Source organism: Acomys minous, assembly GCF_964271855.1.
Source record: "Acomys minous genome assembly, chromosome: 9".
Classification (NCBI taxonomy): domain Eukaryota; kingdom Metazoa; phylum Chordata; class Mammalia; order Rodentia; family Muridae; genus Acomys; species Acomys minous.
In genome coordinates, this window is record NC_140490.1 from 40268398 (window position 1) to 40287788 (window position 19391).

General features: G+C 50.5%; 1 long non-coding RNA gene and 1 pseudogene across 3 annotated transcripts in view; both read left to right on the forward strand.

Annotated features, from left to right (window-relative positions):
* Positions 1-19391, forward strand: part of LOC311605065 (small ribosomal subunit protein uS2-like) — a 986626-nt pseudogene that overhangs the window by 264392 nt on the left and 702843 nt on the right. The window lies entirely within an intron of this gene.
* LOC311605364 lies at positions 5660-6955 on the forward strand. Of its 2 annotated transcripts, none has more exons than XR_014781909.1 (2): positions 5660-5942; positions 6250-6955. It is a non-coding gene; the product is annotated as an uncharacterized lncRNA (long non-coding RNA). The 2 variants fall into 2 exon arrangements; XR_014781910.1 differs by having other exon boundaries at positions 5888-5911.

Sequence of the window (19391 nt, forward strand, 5' to 3'; positions counted from 1 at the left end):
ACTACCCTTTAACACTTATACACCTTTTGCCTAGTGCATGGAGTTGAGAGGAAGTAGCCTCGGTTTTGGAGCCTCCATGAGATCCAGCTGTACGGCACTTTCTCAGTTAGTGATCGATGTGTGTGTTGGGTGGGGGGATGGGCATGCTATGATGGGCAGTGCCATTCCTGGGCTTGTGATCCTGGCTTCTATAAGAAAACAGAGAGACCATGTCTTGACAAACCAAAAAGAAAAGAAAAAGGAAAAAGAAAGCAGGCTGAGCAAGCCATAGGAACAAGCCAGTAAGCGGCACCCTCCATGCCTTCCGCACCAGCTCCTGCCTCTAGGATCCTGCCCTACTAAAGTTCCTGTCCTGACTTCCTTCTGTAATGAAAAGCAATGTGGAAGTGTAAGCCAAATAAACCGTTTCCTCCCCAAATTGCTTTGTGGTCATGGTGTTTCACTGCAACCATAGACACCCTAACGGGGATACCTAGTATGTTACCACTGTTGTTAGGAGCATAGGATCTGAAACCAAGCCGGCCGACAGGCAGCAGTTCTACCCCAGGAACCTGATTTCAGCCCAAAGCACTGAATGTCTTCAGCAGCAGGTGTATCGGTCAGGGTTCTCGAGAGTATTAGAACTTATAGAGTAGAATGAATAGCTATACCTACTGCCCTATAGATATAGATAGGATTTATTAGAATGACCCAGAGGCTGTGGTCCTGCTACTCCAGCAATGGCTGCCTATGAACAGAAGGGCCTAGAATCTGCTAGGCTTTTAGTCCACGTGGCTGGGTGTCTGCGTTCTTCAGTATGTACCAGAATCCTGAAGAGGTGGCCTCTAGTGCCAGGGAAGGAGTGGCCTCGCTAGGGGTGAGGGAAAGGAGGCAAAGCGCAAACAAAGCCCTCCTTCTTCCACGTCCTTATATACGGGCTTCCAGCAGAGGGCCTGGCGGGGATTAGAGGTGGGTTCCCCGCTCAGAAGTCTCTCTCTCTCTCTCTCTCTCTCTCTCTCTCTCTCTCTCTCTCTCTCTCTGTTTTAATTATGTAGTCAAGTTTACAACCAAGAATAGCACACACAGCCAGGCATGGTGACACACGCCTTTAATCCCAGCTCTTGGGAGGCAGAGGCAGGTGGGTCACTGTGAGTTCAAGGCCAGCCTGATCTACAAAGTGAGTCCAGGGCAGCCAAGGCTACACAGAGAGACCCTGTCTCGAAAAACCAAAAAAAAAAAAAAAAAAAAAAGATTAGCCCACACAGTAGACATATAACCAACAGCAAGGTTTTATAGCCTCCTCACAGGAATGTAAGTCACCTGGGCTTTTCAGACAACATTGTGTATCCTAGGTGCTCCCTTTCCCACTCAGACAGAGCAGGGCGCTGGAGAGGTGGCTCAGTGGCTAGGAGCACTTGTTCTCTCAGAGGACAGGGTTCCTTTCCGAGCACCCACATGTCAGCTCACAGTGTTCATAACTCCAGCTCCTGGGAATTCCACTCCCTACTCTGACTTCTGAGGGCACCAGGAACAGAAGTGGTGCACAGACATACATGTAAACAAAATAATCACACACCTAAAATAAAATAAACAAATCTCTTTTTTTTTGTTTTGTTTTACTTTCTTTCTTTCTTTCTTTCTTTTTTTTTTTTTTTTTTTTTTTTTTGGTTTTTCCGAGACAGGGTTTCTCTGTGTAGTCTTGGCTGTCCTGGGCTCCTTTTGTAATTCAGGCTGGCCTCAAAGTCACAGGGATCTGCTTGCCTCTGCCTCTGGAATGCTGGGCTTAAAGGCATACGCCACTACCCCCGGCTAGTTTTGGTTTTCTTGAGACAGGGTTTCGCTCTGTAGCCCTGGCTGCTGTCATGGAATTTGTTCTGTAGACCAGGCTGGCCTCAAACTCACAGAGATCCACCTGCCTCTGCTTTTTAAATTCTGGCACTAAAGGTGTGGGCCACCACTGCCACCCAGCTTCAAATCTTTATTTATTTATTTAGTTTTGCAAGGCAGGGTTTCTCTGTGTATCCTTGGCTATCAGGCCTGCAATCCCAGCACTCAGGGAGGCAGAGGCAGGCAGATCTCTATGAATTCGAGGCCAGCCTGATGTCGAGGACAGCCCAGACGGTGCACAAAAAACCTGCCTCAAAACAAAACAAAACAAATAAATAAATAAAAATAAATCAGTGAATGAAAGATTTAGGAAGCTAATGAAGTTCTCCAGACTCAGAAGGCTTGTAAGGCCTGGGTTTCACAAGGCCTTCGCCCAAGGTGCAAGAAGCTCTAGACCAGGAAGAGGGCAGTCTCCAGCCAGCTGCCTGCAGGCTCTCTAGGAACTCCAAGGATGCAGCTGCCTTTCGGGTCATCCAGGTTCTTCTAGTAACCTTTTACCTGTACTCCTGTGAATAATTGCAGTAAACTTAACTGGTTTAGTAACCTTGACTTCTGTGAAACTGTTTTTTGTTTGTTTGTTTGTGTTTGTAACCACATCTGGGCACATCTCAGGAAAAGTCAGTCCTTAGATAGAATGACAAGTTTGTTTGCTGTTTTTTTGTTTTGTTTTGTTGTGTTCCCCATCCCCGCCCCCAGACAGGGTTTCTCTGCATAGCCTTGGCTGTCCTGGACTCACTCTGTAGACTAGGCTGGCCTTGAACTCGCAGTGATATGCCCGCCTCTGCCCCCAAGTGCTGGGATTAAAGGCCCGCTCCACACCCGCCTAGATTTGCCTCATTTAACCCTCCATAGTTCAGTTGTTTTTCATGTCACCTGGCCTTTTTCCTCTGACCTGTAGCTGCTGCTGTGGAGCCAATGCGCTGCTCCGCACCTGCACTGGCTCCGTGGCTAACAATGGATTCGGGGCTAACCTGCACTGGCTCCGTGGCTAACAGTGGATTCGGGGCTAACCTGCACTGGCTCCGTGGCTAACAGTGGATTCGGGGCTAACCTGCACTGGCTCCGTGGCTAACAGTGGATTCGGGGCTAACCTGCACTGGCTCCGTGGCTAACAGTGGATTCGGGGCTAACCTGCACTGGCTCCGTGGCTAACAGTGGATTCGGGGCTAACCTGCACTGGCTCCGTGGCTAACAGTGGATTCGGGGCTAACCTGCACTGGCTCCGGGGCTAACAGTGGATTCGGGGCTAACCTGCACTGGCTCCGGGGCTAACAGTGGATTCGGGGCTAACCTGCACTGGCTCCGTGGCTAACAGTGGATTCGGGGCTAACCTGCACTGGCTCCGTGGCTAACAGTGGATTCGGGGCTAACCTGCACTGGCTCCGTGGCTAACAGTGGATTCGGGGCTAACCTGCACTGGCTCCGTGGCTAACAGTGGATTCGGGGCTAACCTGCACTGGCTCCGTGGCTAACAGTGGATTCGGGGCTAACCTGCACTGGCTCCGTGGCTAACAGTGGATTCGGGGCTAACCTGCACTGGCTCCGTGGCTAACAGTGGATTCGGGGCTAACCTGCACTGGCTCCGGGGCTAACAATGGATTCGGGGCTAACCTGCACTGGCTCCGGGGCTAACAATGGATTCGGGGCTAACCTGCACTGGCTCCGGGGCTAACAATGGATTCGGGGCTAACCTGCACTGGCTCCGGGGCTAACAAGCACTGGTTCAGCTCCACTCAGGCCCAAAGGGAAACACAGCCATGCTCTGACCCGTGGTGGAAGCTGCTGGAGTCCAGCCTCTGGTTCTGACAGGCTCTGGGGTAGCTTTCTGGCCCCCACATTTCCATCAGCCACATCTAGTTAAATGTCCCTGACTCCATCACCTGTATATTTTCTTTCAGGGGAGAACTGTACATTGCAGTCTCTGGGGAGATCGCTGTCCAACCCAAGCTGGAGTTTCATGTTCTTCAGCCATACTGTTTAGCCTTCTGAGAAGTGTTGCCCAGGTCTCTAAAGGCTTCTAGAAGTTCACATGCATTTGGCTTTCTTTTCATTGTTCCCCTGGTACGCTGGCTAGATATAAATCTTGCTAATGCAGGAGTTTTAAATACAATGGAACCTTTCTGTTTTAAATTACATTGATTGATCGATTGATTGTGTGTTTGTGTTTGTGTGCCAGTGCCGGTGCGTGCATGGCCACATGTAGAAGTCAGGGGACAATTTTTTTTGTTGTTTTTTGTTTTGTTCTTGTGACAGGGTTTCTCTGTGTAGCCCTGGCTGTCCTGGAACTCACCCTGTAGTCCAGGCTGGCCTCAGACTCACAGAGATCCACCTGCCTCTCCCTCCCAAGTGCTGGCATTAAAGACATGTGCCACCACTACCCCACTGCAACAAGCACTGTTAACCTCTGAGCCACCACGCCAGTCTTACCCCCCTCCCCCACCCCCAGGCAGAGTTTCTCTGTGTAGCCTTGACTGTCCTGGACTCACTTTGTACACCAGGCTGGCCTCGAATTCACATCAATCTGCCTGCCTCTGCTTTACGCACCCCACCCCCCTTTTAAAACCATGTATGAATGTATTTTATGTGTGGATGTGAGTATGGGCGGGTACGTGGGCAGGCTTGTGCCATGGTGCTCTTGTGGAAGTGAGAAGCCTTTCGGAAGTTGGTCCCTTTTTCTACATGGGTCCCAGAGAGTGAACACAGGTCGCAGGATTGGCAGCAAGTGCCTTCCTCCACTGAGCCATCTTGCCAGCTCCAGGTTTTTGTTTTTGTTTTTGTTTTTTGTTTTGGTTTCTCTGTGTAGCCTTGACTGTCCTGGACTCACTTTGTAGTCCAGGCTGGCCTCGAACTCACAGCGATCCGCCTGCCTCTGCCTCCCAAGTGCTGGGATAAAGGCTAGCTCCAGGTCTTTTATAGATAGGGAATCTGAGGACCAACCAAGCTGAAGAGCTGCCCTCAGTCAAGTGATGGGCAGCTCATTTCAACTAGATGTGTTTGTTTCCAAGTCCCTAAAAATGCTGTTAGGTTTTTTTTGTTTGTTTGTTTTTCAAGACAGGGTCTCTCTGTGTAGCCTTGGCTGTCCTGGACTCGCTTTGTAGACCAGGCTGGCCTCGAACTCACAGCGATCCGCTTGCCTCTGCCTCCCGAGTGCTGGGATTAAAGGCGTGCACCACCACGCCCAGCTTTGTTAGTTTTTGTTTTATGGTGTTGGGAATCATAACTGGTAGGCTGCTGAGCCTCACCCACAGACCAGAAACACTATTTAAAAACACTATTTATTATCCTGTGTGTAGGTGAGCGCATGTGCAGTTGCAAGGGCAGGCCAGGGTGTCTCTCCCGTGTCACTCCTCAGGAGCCATTCACCTGGGACCTGGGCTAGTTGTCAAGCCAATTAGCTCCACGAGGTTCTGTCTCCACCGCACCTCCTGTCCCCCAGTCCCCCCTACCCACCCGTGCGAGCTGTATTACAAGTGATCACTGTGTTTTTAGGTGGATTCTGCAGCTCGAAACCAGGTCTTCATGCTCACCCGTTAGCAGCTGAACTAATCCCCTCAAATCTAAAATACTCCTCCTCCTCCTCTTCCTACTTGTACCCCCTTACTTCTCTCCTTTTAAAGAGTCTCCATACTGAGTAATCAATGCTGGCCATGAGCTGTCTCCATACTGTGTGGTCAGTGCTGGCCTTGAGCTCCTGATCCTTTCAGTGGTATTACTGGCCTGATGTACCACATCCGGTTTAAAACACAGCCTTGGATCAGGGAAGAGGCGGGATGGTAACTGCCTAAGAAACTGGACAGAAGCCTGAGGTTTAGCAAAAGGGCACGATGTACCCGCACCTCTTCCAGCCTGCGGGCCAGGAGCGTGGGAGGCTGGGTCTCCACTTTCTAATAGCTTGCCCTGCAAACAGGCGATAAGGTTGCGGACGATACCACGCTGGCCGCAGAGGCCGCACGTGGGTCTACATTCCTAGGAAGGCAGCTCAGACTAGCCTTTGTCACATGACTGCCACGGGCCAATCGGAGGCCGCCCCGGCCAAGGCCGTGATGTAAGTATGTGATAAGGAGCCTAGGGAAAAGGTAAGCTTTGCAAGCTGGGCGGAGCCCAGAAAAGACTGCCAATTCTTGTCCTATCCAGTATGCTCCGGATATAGCTGTCACTCGGTGTCCATCTATCAGGATTTGCAATTCCCTGACCTCAGCGCTACCACAGGAGGGGCGGGATTGGGCCTTCTGTCCACACATCCTCCAGGGCTCCGAGTCCCCTTTGAATTTTTGTGCCTCTTCCTCTGTCAGAATACCAACCTTTACCTCCCCCACCCTACCCCCGCCCCACCCCACCCCCACCCGCAATCTTCTGTCCTTGCTTTCCTTTTTCCCCTTTTAGGAAAAAAACAACTGACTCCAGGCCAACCTCTTTCTACCTCTCCTGCTCTCCCATCACGGCGGCCTTTGTTCCGCAGTAATCTGGCTCCAGATCTCTGATCGTGCTACAACGGTGAATCTGCTGGCGGTTGACAACCTTTGTTACACTTCCCTGACTTTGGAAGCAGTGGGGTTTCCAGGACATCTCAGCATCCTTTGATCCCCTCCTAAGTGAGGATTCCGAGTGATGGGCTTGCCTTCCCTTTCCCCACAGTGACCTCCCACTAACCGGAAGTGTTCTCTGTCACATACCAAACCCAGCGGGTTCTTTTCCTCCAGGGAGGGGGAGGCGGGGGTGTCTTATCTATTGTCTCTTGCGTTTCCTAAACCCTGGCAGTGCCTGAGGTCACTCTATCCCAGATTTGCCCCGAGTGTTTCACGGGTGCAGATTCAATGTAAATCATATATTTAGTAAATAAGTGCCAGGAACTGGTACTTGCCTAGCAATGCTCTGGGCCCTGGGCTCCATGTTCACTTGGCTTACAGTTAAAGCTGTGTTTCTATGGTGGCGCACGCCTTTAATCCCAGCACTCGGGAGGCAGAGGCAGGCGGATCGCTGTGAGTTCGAGGCCAGCCTGGTCTACAAAGTGAGTCCAGGACAGCCAAAGCTAACACAGAGAGACCCTGTCTCGAAAAACAAAAACAAAACAAAACAAAACAAAAAAGAATGCCCAGGTGGTGGTGGCACACGCCTTTAATCCCAGCACTTAGGAGGCAGAGGCAGGCAGATCTCTGTGAGTTCGAGGTCAGCCTGATCTACAGGTTAGCGCAGGCCAGCCAAGGCTACACAGAGAAACCCTGTCTCAAAAAAAAAAAAAATGCTCGGGAGCTGAGCTGGGTGTGTTAGGTCTGGGAGGCAGAGGCAGTCAAATGTTTGTGAGTTTTGAGGTAAGCCTGTTCTACATAGTAAGTTCTAGGCTAGCCAGGGATGTATAGTAAGACCCTGTGTGGTGGTTTGACTAGGTATGGCCCCCATAGACTCCTGTGTTTGAATGCTTGGCCCACAAGGAGTGGCGACATTAGGAGGTGTGGCTTGTTGGAGGAAGTGCTTCACCGTGGAGGTTGGCTTTGAGGTTTCCTATGCTGTGCCCTATCCAGTGTGGAATGAAAGCCTCTTCCTGGCTGCCTTTGGAAGCCCGTCTCTTCCTGGCTGCCTTTGGATCAAGATGTACAATTCTTGGCTTCACCAGCGCCATGTCTGCCTACAGGCTGCCATGCTTCCCGCCATGATGATACTGGACTAAAGCTCTGGATGTGTAAACCAGTTAAATGCGTCCTTTAATGACGCCTTGATCATGGTGTCTCTTCACAGGCACGGAAACCCTAAGACATCCTGTCTCCACAGGAATGCTTGGGTCTCGGGTTGCACCCCAGTCTACCATACTTGCCCACAGCAACCAAAAAATAAATATGCAAATGAAATCAGTGTAATATTTGCCTCAAAGTGTTTAGTTAGTGCTCTCTGGTATTTTTTGAAGCTAGAAGAGCCTGGAAATTCAGTCTCTAGGACAAAGGGGTCCCACGACCTTTTTGCAGGGGCCGCATATCAGATATCCGGCATATCAAGATTGATACGATTCATAATAGCAAAAGTGCACCTATGAAGTCACCACAAGATGAGGAACTGTACTAAAGGGTTGCAGCACTAGGAAGGCTGGGAACCACTACTCCAAAGCATGCACTATCTATACAATCACACATGTCTAAATGTACCGGAGAAAGTGAACGTTTCATCCCTCGGGCAGCCCTTCACCCCACCCCTTTTTCAAAGAACACTTAAGTGTTCTGTCGTAAAACCTCCTTCTCCAACGTTTCTCCGCAGGCCCAGCTTTGCTCTGCCTGCTCCGCTGAAGCCGCTGAGGGGGGGGGGGGTTGGCGGCGGGGGGGGGGGGGGGATCGGGTGGCAGATGGTCAGCAGAGGCTGGAGCCCGATTGTGAACCTAGGACCGGAAGTTGCTGCAGCCAGATTGGGAGAGACCGGAAGCTGCTGCAGCCAGATTGGGAGATATACCGCCCTGGTTCCTCATTCTGACTGGGTAATCCCCGCAGTTTGGGGACTTGCATGGACTGTTCCTCACTGGGATGTGGTAAGGAGTCCCAGTAGATCTGAGTCACCTAAAGGCATTATACTTAACTTTAAAAACAAAACATGTAATTAATTTTGTTGGGGGTGGAAGGCGCATGCACCAGTGTGCGTGTGGAGGTCAGAGGACAGCTTTTAGGAGTCTGATGTGTCCTTCTGCCACGTGGGTTCCAGAGATTGAACTCAGGTCATCAGATATGGCAGCAAGCATCTTTACCTGATAAACCAGCTCTGTAGCTCCTACTTGGTTTAAACCAGGAGTTTTCTGTGCAGGCTTGGCTGTCCTGGACTCGATTTGTAGACCAGGCTGGCTTCAAACTCACAGAGACCAAGCCTACCTCTGCCTCCCAAGTGGATTACAGGCATGCCCCACCAAGCCATGGCCTATTTAGATTTTATTTTGACTAAAGACAGAGGGGAGCAGAGTTTCCATGGCACACTGTCACCCCCGTGTGACTTAGCAAAGGAATTACATAGAGGAGTTGTCACCCAGGGCAGGATCCCTGCACTCTATCCCTCAAGGCAAGCAAGCACTTCCTGGTTGTCACCACTTCTCTGCTATCTGACATCTCCTGGGCTCCCAAACCCAGAGCTGTCACTGTCAGAGGAGAGAGTAGCTCACTTCTGGGCTTAGGGCCTTAGTTGTGCCTTTTTTGGACTCTAGAATCTGGTGGCTCCAGAGTATGCATTCAAGGCCCATCATAAAAACTAGGTGCGAGGCCTGGCGGTGGCGGCACACGCCTTTAATCACAGCAGTTGGGAGGGAGAGGCAGGTGGATCGCTGTGAGTTCAAGGCCAGCCTGGTCTATAAAATTAGTCCAGGACAGGCAAGGCTACACAGGGAAACCCTGTCTCAAAAAACCAAAAACAAACAAACAAAAACAAAACAAATTAGGTGCAAGCCTGTAATCTTGGTGCTTCGAAGTGAAGGAAAGAAGATCAGGAATTCAGGATCAGCTGGGTGCGATGTGAGCCCAGCATGCCTTTAATCCAGCATTTGGGAGACATGGGCGGCCTATCTCTGTGGTTTGAGGGGAGGGGGGAAGGAGGGGGTTACATAGTAAGTCTAACTCAAGAAGAAGTTTGAGGCTATCCTTGGGTACATGGTGACTTTAGGGCCAGCCTGGACTACATGAGACTCCAAAACTGGTACCCTTGACAGCTGGAGTCAGGAGACTCAGTTTGGACTGTCCCTAAGCTTCTGCTTTCTCCTTCCTTGCCAGAGCGTCAGTGTGTAAAGCTCCTGTGACACTAATGCTCTGCTGATGGCACCTGTCCATCCATGTCCGCAGCACAGACACCTCACAGGCAGGTTATTTTGATGGCCCTGTTAACCCTCATTGTCAAGTGTTGTGTGACAAAACTTTTCCTGGGGAGATGAAACACACCGTCTCCCCTAGAAGGGGAACCCAGCACAGACCAAAATACAGACAGGTGCCACCAAAGTCCAACTTTATCAACCAAGGAGTTTCATTGGGGTTACTTTCAAGAATATGGATGAGGGGTCACTTCAGGAGCAGAAATGACTCAAAGACAGCTGCGTCACCAAAGCCCACTCCAGCATGGGTGACGGCTCACAAACCTGGGAACCTGGAGCACACTGCACAGCCTGCAGGCAGCTGCACAGGGTGGAGAGTGTCCTTTCCAGGTGCCTCAGTTGGTTTAAGTCTCGCGCAGGCCGCTTGCTTGGTCTCTGCGTCTTCCAGGCAGCTGGTCTGGTCTTTGTAGCCCAGCTTCCTTCAGTCTGAGGGGGACCTCCGGCAGGGAGGGGCCAAGGGAATCTGGCTAGTTTCAGGGAGTTCTTCCCATGCCACATGAGACAGGGTTTCTCTGTGTAGCCCTGGCTGTCCTGGACTCACTTTGTAAACCAAGCTGGCCTCGAACTCACAGCGATCCTCCTGTTCCTCCCACCCCACCATGCCACTGCTGCTTCCAGGGGCCCTTGAAGCCGATTTTTAGTTGTTTACCTCTCTGCTTAAGGAGCTCCCCTGCAAGATGGAAGGTTAATCTCGAAGGAAACTGTTTCACAGCATCAGCTTAACTCCATGGTGTGTTAACACAATTGTTGTGGAAGTGTTTGGTTATAATATATAAACGTGATTTTTTTTTTCAATCCAGGTATGGGATGTGGGATTGTCCATAGCAGCATATTATTTCCCTCCTGGCTCTGAGAGGGCGTCTTTGCCAGCTGCAGTTAGTTTAATTCTGAGGACTCTTGAGAGACGATAAATTCCAGAGCCCAGCTGGGCGGTGGTTGCGCACGCCTTTAATCCCAGCACTTGGGAGGCAGAGGCTGGCGGACCACTGTGAATTTGAGGCCAGCCTGGTCTACAAAATTAGTGCAGGACAAAAAAAAAAAAAATGAGTCCAGGACAGCCAAGGCTACATAAAGAGACCCTGTCTTGGGGAAAAAAAAAATTCCAGAGCCCAGAGTGTGTGTGTGTGTTGTTTAGTGTGGAGTGGCTCCCAGAAAGAAAAAGACTACTGGTGCTTCCCCCATGCTGCTCCAAGTTGCTGTTGATACAGTTTGAGGAAGTTGAAGATATCGTGAACCGAGGATTGGATTTGTCCCAAGGAACCCAAGGACCCTAAGCAGCAGGAAGTAGCTAAGGAAAACCACACCCCTTCTCCCCACTGACCTTCTTTCTCTCCTACCTGGTGTTGGGGTGTTGGAAGGGATTGGGGTAGAGAAAGGAAAAAGAGATAGAAGAGCCAGGCTGTGGTGGCGCACGCCTTTAATCCCAGCACTCAGGAGGCAGAGGCAGGTGGATCGCTGTGAGTTCGAGGCCAGCCTGGTCTACAAAGCCAGTCCAGGACAGCCAAGGCTACACAGAGAAACCTTGTCACAAAAATCCCAAAAAATGTAAAAAGAAGGAAAAAAAGATAGGAGAAACCTAAATAAAAATAAATTTTAGGGCTGGAGAGATGGCTCAGAGGTTAAGAGCACTGACTACTTTTCCTGAGGTTCTGAGTTCAATTCCCAGCAACCACAAGGTGGCTCTCAACCATCTATAATGTGATCTGATGCCCTCTTCTGGCCTGCAGGTGTACATGCAAACAGACCATTGTATACATAATAATAAATAAATCTTTAAAAAAAAAGATTTTAAAAATATGCCTACACATACTCTGTAGGTGTGTCTGTGGAGCTGTTCCCTACACACACCCTGTAGGTGTGTCTGTGGAGCTGTTCCCTACACACACCCTGTAGGTGTGTCTGTGGAGCTGTTCCCTACACACACCCTGTAGGTGTGTCTGTGGAGCTGTTCCCTACACACACTCTGTAGGTGTGTCTGTGGAGCTGTTCCCTACACACACTCTGTAGGTGTGTCTGTGGAGCTGTTCCCTACACACACTCTGTAGGTGTGTCTGTGGAGCTCTCCCCTACACACACTCTGTAGGTGTGTCTGTGGAGCTGTTCCCTACACACACTCTGTAGGTGTGTCTGTGGAGCTCTCCCCTACACACACTCTGTAGGTGTGTCTGTGGAGCTCTCCCCTACATACACTCTGTAGGTGTGTCTGTGGAGCTGTTCCCTACATACACCCTGTAGGTGTGTCTGTGGAGCTGTTCCCTACACACACTCTGTAGGTGTGTCTGTGGAGCTGTTCCCTACACACACTCTGTAGGTGTGTCTGTGGAGCTGTTCCCTACACACACTCTGTAGGTGTGTCTGTGGAGCTGTTCCCTACACACACTCTGTAGGTGTGTCTCCGGACCTATTCCTGGAAAGGTGGAAAGTGAGCTCCTGGGCACCAGCAGTCGTTGTCAGCTGCTTTCTGATTGTGGTTGCCGTATAACCGCTGTCTCTGCTCCTGCCTCCCTGCCAACCCTGTCATTATAGGCGGCGCCCTAAACCCTTCCTTAAGCTGCCTTTGTCACAACAGTGAGAAACTAGTATGTCCCCATCTTGCAGGAGAGAACACTGAGTCAGCCAAAGGCAAGCAGGGTACCAGAGCCCCACCTGTAACTGGTAGGCCACCTGGAATGGTGGGAGGCCATAGAGACCCTGGCTCAAAGCTCACCTCTTCCACTGGTAAGCCGACTCCCCAACTTTGCACCTAAGCTTCCTCCTCTGTGAAATAGGTTGGCAGGTCTCACAAATTCAGCTTCCTACCCGAAGTTGGGGAGTTAGGTGGTGTTGGTGGGTGGGGCATGGAAGGCATCCAGTGTGGGCTTAGCACTCAGGAGTAAGTAGAGTTCCCTCAGGGAGGTCAGACAGAGGCCCCAGTAAAGCTAAAGCCAGAGGTCGGGAACCCTAATGCAGGCAGGACCAGCTTGGTATATCTCAAGAGTGAAGGTGGGCGGTGGTAGCGCACGCCTTTAATCCCAGCACCCAGGAAGCAGAGGCAGGCAGATAGATCACCGTGAGTTCCAGGCCAGCCTGGTCTACAGAGTTAGCCTAGGACAGCCAAGGCTACACAGAGAAATCTTGTCTTGAAAAACAAAAACAAAAACAAACAAACAAACAAACAACAAAAAAAGAGTCCATAGCTCCTTTCTGTCTCCCATGCAGCCCCTGCTGGCTCTAGCTAAATCTTCTCTTCCCTTTGTACCGGGCAGCTCTGTGGGACTCTTCCCAAATGTACATGTGATCATGACGTTTGCTGCTGAAAACCTCACTTTCCACATTCACCAGAGACTCAACCCCTCACCGAGGCCCCTGAGATCTGTTGACACATTTGTTAGCTCTAGATTCTTCTCCAGCCTTCAGCTTCTTCCATCTCCTTGAAGATGCCTGGGCCTTTGCACCTCCCACTTTGCTGTTCCCACTGTCTGAGACACTCTCCCCCACTATCTTAGTTAGGGTGTGAAGAGACACCATGATCAAGGCGACTCTTTTTTTTTTTTTTAAGATTTATTTACTTATTTATTATATAGTATCCTCTCTGCATGTACACCTGCATGCCAGAAGAGGGTATCAGATTATATTATAGATGGTTGTGAGCCACCATGTGGTTTTTGGGAATTGAACTCAGGACCTCTGAAAGAGCTGCCAGTGCTCTTAACCTCTGAGCCATCTCTCCAGCCCAAGGCTACTCTTTTTGTTTTTTCTTTCTTTCTTTCTTTCTTTCTTTCTTTCTTTCTTTCTTTCTTTCTTTCTTTCTTTCTTTCTTTCTGGGAGGGGGTTTCAAGACAGGGTTTCCCGGTATAGCCTTGGCTGTCCTGGACTTGCTTTGTAGACCAGGGTAGCCTTGAACTCACATCAATCCACCTGCCTCTGCCTCCCGAGTTCTGGGATTAAAGGTGTGCTCCACTCACCACCTGGCCTGTTTTGTTTTTCAAGACAGAGTCTCTCTGTGTACCCTTGGCTGTCCTGGACTCGCTTTGTAGACCAGGCTGTCCTAGAACTCACAGAGATCCACTTGCCTCTGTCTCCCCTAATACTGGGATTACAGGTGTGCATTACTGTGCCTGGCCCAGGGCAACTCTCGTTTCTTGTTTCTCCAAGAAAACATTTAGCTGTTCTAATCCATTATCATCATGGCGGGAAGCATGGCATCATGCAGGCAGACAAGGTGCTGGAGAGGGAGCTAAGAGTTCTACATCTTGATCCAAAGCAGCAGAAGACGACTGCCTGCCACATTGGGCATAGCTTGAGCATAGGACACTTCAAAGCCTGCCCTCACAGTGACACACTTCCTCCAACAAGGCCGCACCTCCTAATAGTGCTACCCCCTATGGGTCAAGCCTTCAAACTCGTGAATCTATGGGGGCCATGCCTACTCAAATCACCATGCCTACCCATGCCTATTGCAGAGGTACCGGGAGGGTCTCTGAGGATGGGGAATTGAAGGCCTGAAAGAGGAGTAAGTTTAGAGAATCAATGGGGAGGGCGAGATTGTTCTAGAAAGAGGGAACAACCCTATATTGGAGGGCCCATGCAGGGGATTTGGACTGAGGAAGAATAGGCTGAACTCCATGTGAAGGGAACCACACTCTGCAGGCCTGGGCTGCAGGATGCCCTCACACGGAGCAAGGACCCTAGTCCTGAAGTTGGGGTGGGGGGAGGGATTTGAATTATTCACTACTTTCCCTGAGCATGGCTTAACAACTTCTTTCTGAAGAAAACTGTCCTCCAGGGTAGGCTGGAGAGAGGGCTCAGTGGTTAAGAGCATTTGCTGTTCTTGCTGAGAACCAGGGTTTGATTCCCAGCACCCATATATTGACTTATACCATCTGTCTGTGACTTGGTGATGATCTGGTTTGACTTCTGCAAAGTGTGCAGACACAGATACAGACAAAATATTCATACACATGAAATAAAATAAACATAAAAACAAAAACAAAAACAAACCTGTCCTCCAAGACAGTCCTGATGGCCGCCATTTGGAGAAGACTCAAATTTCTACTCAACCAGGCCAAAACAAAATGCTGCACTCCCTGTGGCCACCGGGAGGTGGCACTAGCGTCTTAGTAAGTCACCCTTCACTCTTCGCCTATTGCCTTCATAAACCAGAGACTGCAGAAGAAAAAGTGGGGCTAAGGAAAATGCTGGAAAAAGAATGAGGAAAGAGCTGGGGAGGGTTCAGATGCAAAGCACAGGAACAGGAGTAGAGATGGCTCAGCTTTTGCTTGTTTTTTGTTTTTTGTTTTCTTTTTTAGGGCCTAGCAAACATATCATTCTGGCATCTGTTTTCACCGTCTGCCCTGCAATCAGTCCACTGGCCCCTGAAACACCCAAACTGCCTTGCAGATGCTGAATAAGCTCAGTGGTACTGCCCCAAGGCCCATCTATGAAAGTTTCAGCCCTCTCCTACTGCCCTTCAGTCCTACTTACCCCTACTAGCAAGTTCTTTTTGACAAGGCCTATGTAGCCCCGAGTGGCCTGGAACTCACTATGTAGACCAGGCTGGCCTCACATTCACAAAGATCCTCCTGCCTCTGCCTCAAGGGTGCTGGGATTAAAGGCTCTCTCTCTCTCTCTCTCTCTCTCTCTGTTTTCTGAGACAGGGTTTCTCTGTGTACCCTTGGCCGTCCCGGACTCCCTTTGTAGACCAGGCTGGCCTCAAACTCACAGCGATCCACCTGCCTCTGCCTCCCGAGTGCTGGGATTAAAGGCGTGCGCCACCACTCCCGGCTTTATTTCTATTTTTTAAACAGGTTCTCCCTCCATCATCTAGGATGTTCTAGGACCCACAGCAATGTACTTGCTTCTGCCTCCTAAGTGAGGGGGTTACAGGTATGAGGCACCAGGCTTGATTTTTTGCTCTGTTTTGTCTTTGAGACAGGGTCTCATTTTGTAGCTCCAGATGTCATGGAATTCACTATGTAGACCAGGAAGCCCTGGCACTCCCAACAATTCACCTGCCTCTCAAGTACTGGGATTAAAGGCATGCAATACCTCACTCATCTATGCCTGGGTGAGGTGGCACATGCCTTTGATCCCAGTACTTGGGAGGTAGAGGCAGGTGGATCTCTTTGATTTCAAACCCAGCCTTGATATATATGTATATATCCTTTATCTGTCTGTCTGTCTGTCTCTCTCTCTTTCCCTCCCTCCCCCCTCTTTCTCTTTTCCTTTTTTGAGACAGAGTTCCTCTGTCTTGGCTGTCCTGGAACTCACTCTGTAGACCAGGATAGCCTCGAACTCACAGAGTCACACCCCCTCTGCCTCCTGAGTGCTGAGACTACAGGGTTGGGACTGAGTAGATTTGTAACTTTTTAAAAATTATATCTATGTGGGGGAAGGGGAAACGTGCACGTGAGTGCAGGTGCTCACAGAAGTCAGGTGGCTGCCTCCCCTGAAGCTGGAGTCACAGGTCACTGTGACACCTGATGCGGCAGGGGCAGCTAAAGTCAGGCCCCGTGCAAGAGCAGGCTATGCTTTTAACGCTGAGCCATCAACTCTCACCTACTCTTGCTGAGCAGAACAGATGATCCTCCTGCTCCTACCTCCCAACTGCTGCCCTTACAGAGTATGGAGCACCAAGCTTGGTGCTGGGCATGGGGCTCAGGACCCCCTGAACACAAGCTCCACCACAGCCGCACCCCTAGCCTCCCTATGTAGACACAGCAAACCTCCTGCTCCTCGGAGGTCACCTTCTAGTGAGGCCAGTAGAGGCTAGTAAAGACAGAGCAAACAAACAAGGGGCTAAACGGAGAGTGATAGGAGGACTTCGGCCATCCTGGAGAGGGGACCTTTGTTCTAGGAGCCAGCTGCAAGACCCTGGGAAATGGCGTGGCAGGCAGTGAGAGCTGCCGGTGCAAATGCGGTGCAAAGGGGGCTTAGAGCCATAGGAAAGCAGAAAGAAGCTAGTGGTGATGGCTCATGACTTCAGTCCCAGCACTAGGGAGGCAGAGGAAGGCAGGTCTCTCTGAGTTCAAGGCCAACAGAAAAAAAAAAAAAAGACCCAGTTTGAAAACAAAACAAAACATGGAAGGAAGGAAGGAACAGAGACACTGATTTCCCAGCTTACTCCAGCCACTTCCCTCCTCGGACACAATCAGGTGTCCTCCATCACCAGCTGACTACCCCCAAGTTAGAAGGTACCCCAAAACACCAACCTGGAGTTCATGTGCTTTTGTTTATGCATGGGTAGGGCTCAAACTCAGACCTCTGTGCATGCTAGGCAAGCACTCTGCCAACCCAGCCACACCCCAGCCCCCTGACTTTTCTACTCTGAGGTTTAAGGTTGGGGTCATTTCCTGACAGTCCAGCAATGCCTTTTCCTTCTCCTCCCTCCCTTCCTTTCTTTTACAATGTAAATTGAGTCCAAGGACCCCCATTAAACTGCGCCCCCAATCAGAACACTTAGAGAAGGCCTTTTTAAATTTTGTTTTATTTATTTGTTTGTTTGTTTGTTTGTTTTTGACATTGCCTCACTGGCTAGCCTGGAACTCTCTTAGTAGATCAGGCTGGCCTCAAACGCACAGAAATCCTTCTGTGCCCTCCTTTTGAGCACTGGCACTAAGGGTGTGTGTACCTCATCTGACCAGAGGAGCCCTTTTTGGAAGGCTCTAGACCACTGGGTTCTCAGCATGTGAGTCTCAGCCCTTTGGGGGTCAAATGACTCCAAGGGATTACATATGAGATGTCCTGCATATCAGATATTTACATTACGATTCATAAAAGTAGCAAAATTACAGTTATGAAGTAGCAATGAAATAACGCCCCGGTTGGGGGGTCCCCACAGCCTGAGGTAAAGGGTCGTAGCGTCAGGAAGGCTGAGCAGCACAGCTCTACACAGAGCTTATGGTGGTTAGTATATTTGAGGTCATGAAAAACAAAATAGCCAAATGACAATGCAGGCCTGTGATCCCAGCTATTCTCGAAGCTGAAGCAGGGGGATTGAAAGTTTCAGCCAGCCTGAGCTACATAATAAGTTCAATTTCAGCCTTGGGAAGCTGAAACAGAAGGCTCGCTGGGAGTTACAGGCTAGCCTGGGGTACTGTGTGAGACCCTATCTGGAAACAAGACCCGGGCACAGCGGAACAGGCTTGACATCCCTGCGCTGAGCAGTCAGAGGCAGGAAGATCAGGAATTTCAGTCCCTCCTTGGCCCAGGCTTGCCTGCAGCTTGCTATAACTGTGGCTGGCCTTAAGCTCTCCATGCTCTTACCTCTGGGTGGAGTGCTCAGAGCACAGGCACGCACAGCACACCTGTGCTGTGGCCATGCCCCTGCTTTCAAGGCAGACTTGGTGTCCAACATAGGTATGATTGTCTTCCTCAGTCCAGTTGCCCTTCCCCTCCTGCCCCCATGAGGGAAGACTGGGACCTTTGAGTTCCCAGGGGCCTTTGCTGTTGAAGGGTAGGGCCTGCCTAAAGGCTCTCCCTGACCCGAGCCTCACTAGCCCCCGACTGCCAGGTTATTTGAAAAGTCTCAGGGTGGTCTGCTCTTTACTGGGCCTAAGATCACAGAGGTGGGTCCCTCCAGACGCCCTGCTTTGGGTGAAGTAGACATCAGCGGGTGCCGTTGTGTGCAGATGTGGAATGCCAAGGTTATGCTGTGAGGCCAGGAAAGGTATGCTTTTTGAGAAGAGGGGACACTGAGTTGAGTCCTAGGATGTACCAGGGTGACTTGGAGGTCCCAGAGCTATAAGAGCTCAAGCCATAGCCTCAGGGTCAGGTCACGCTGGTCTGAGAGCAGCAGTCCGAGAACAGCGTGGCCTGGACCGAGCTGGCGCTGTGGAATGTGAGCGCTGATGGGGCTGGAAAGGATGTGGGGAAAGCTGGTTGAGTTCAGCTGTTGTCGATTTCACACCCCATCCTTGCTTGCTTCTTGGGGGACAGGCTCCAGCCGTAGGGCCCAGGTGCCAATGAAGGTCAGATTTCTGTTGTAAGAGAATAAAAAGGATATTTCCTCTGGAGGGGAGAGCTGCAGCTGCCTCGCACACATACTCCCAGATTAGGGCAAATCCCCCAGCAGGTGAAGGGGAGGCTCCCAGTTAGAGCAGTGTGGGAAGTGGTGGACAATGGGGAACTGAGTGCATATGGCCTTGGCCAGACACGTGTGGCGGTGCCGACACCTGGGAATGGGTCCCCTCTGTTCCTTCCCTCACAGCACTTTTCTGTGCTCCAATTCAGCCATGTGTGCGCCGGGTTCAGATTTAGGCGTGGAAACAAGAATGGTAATAGCTTAGCTGAATCAAGGGTCCTGCGATAGGCGTGGAAAGAGGATAGGAGGGAAGGGTTGTTGCCACTGAACTCTTTGTGAGCCGGTGATTAGGCACAGGCCCTCACATGGGCTGAGCAAGTGCCCTGCCAGACCAGTCTACTCCATCCCCAGTCTTGCATTTTGTGTGTGTGTGTGTGTGTGTGTGTGTGTGTGTGTGTGTGTGTGTGTGTGTGTGAGCATGCGTGTGTGCACTGTAGCAGCTAGCAAATCCCAAGGGTCCTTCTGTCTGCTTCCCACAGCTCTGGGGTTGCCAGGTTTAAGACATGACTGTCTCTTTATATACATGCTTGTCATTTTGTTTGTTTGTTTTTGAAACAGGGTTTCTCTGTGTAGCTTTGGCTGTCCTAGACTCACTGTACACCAGGCTGGCCTCGAACTCGCTATCTAAGTGCTGGGATTACA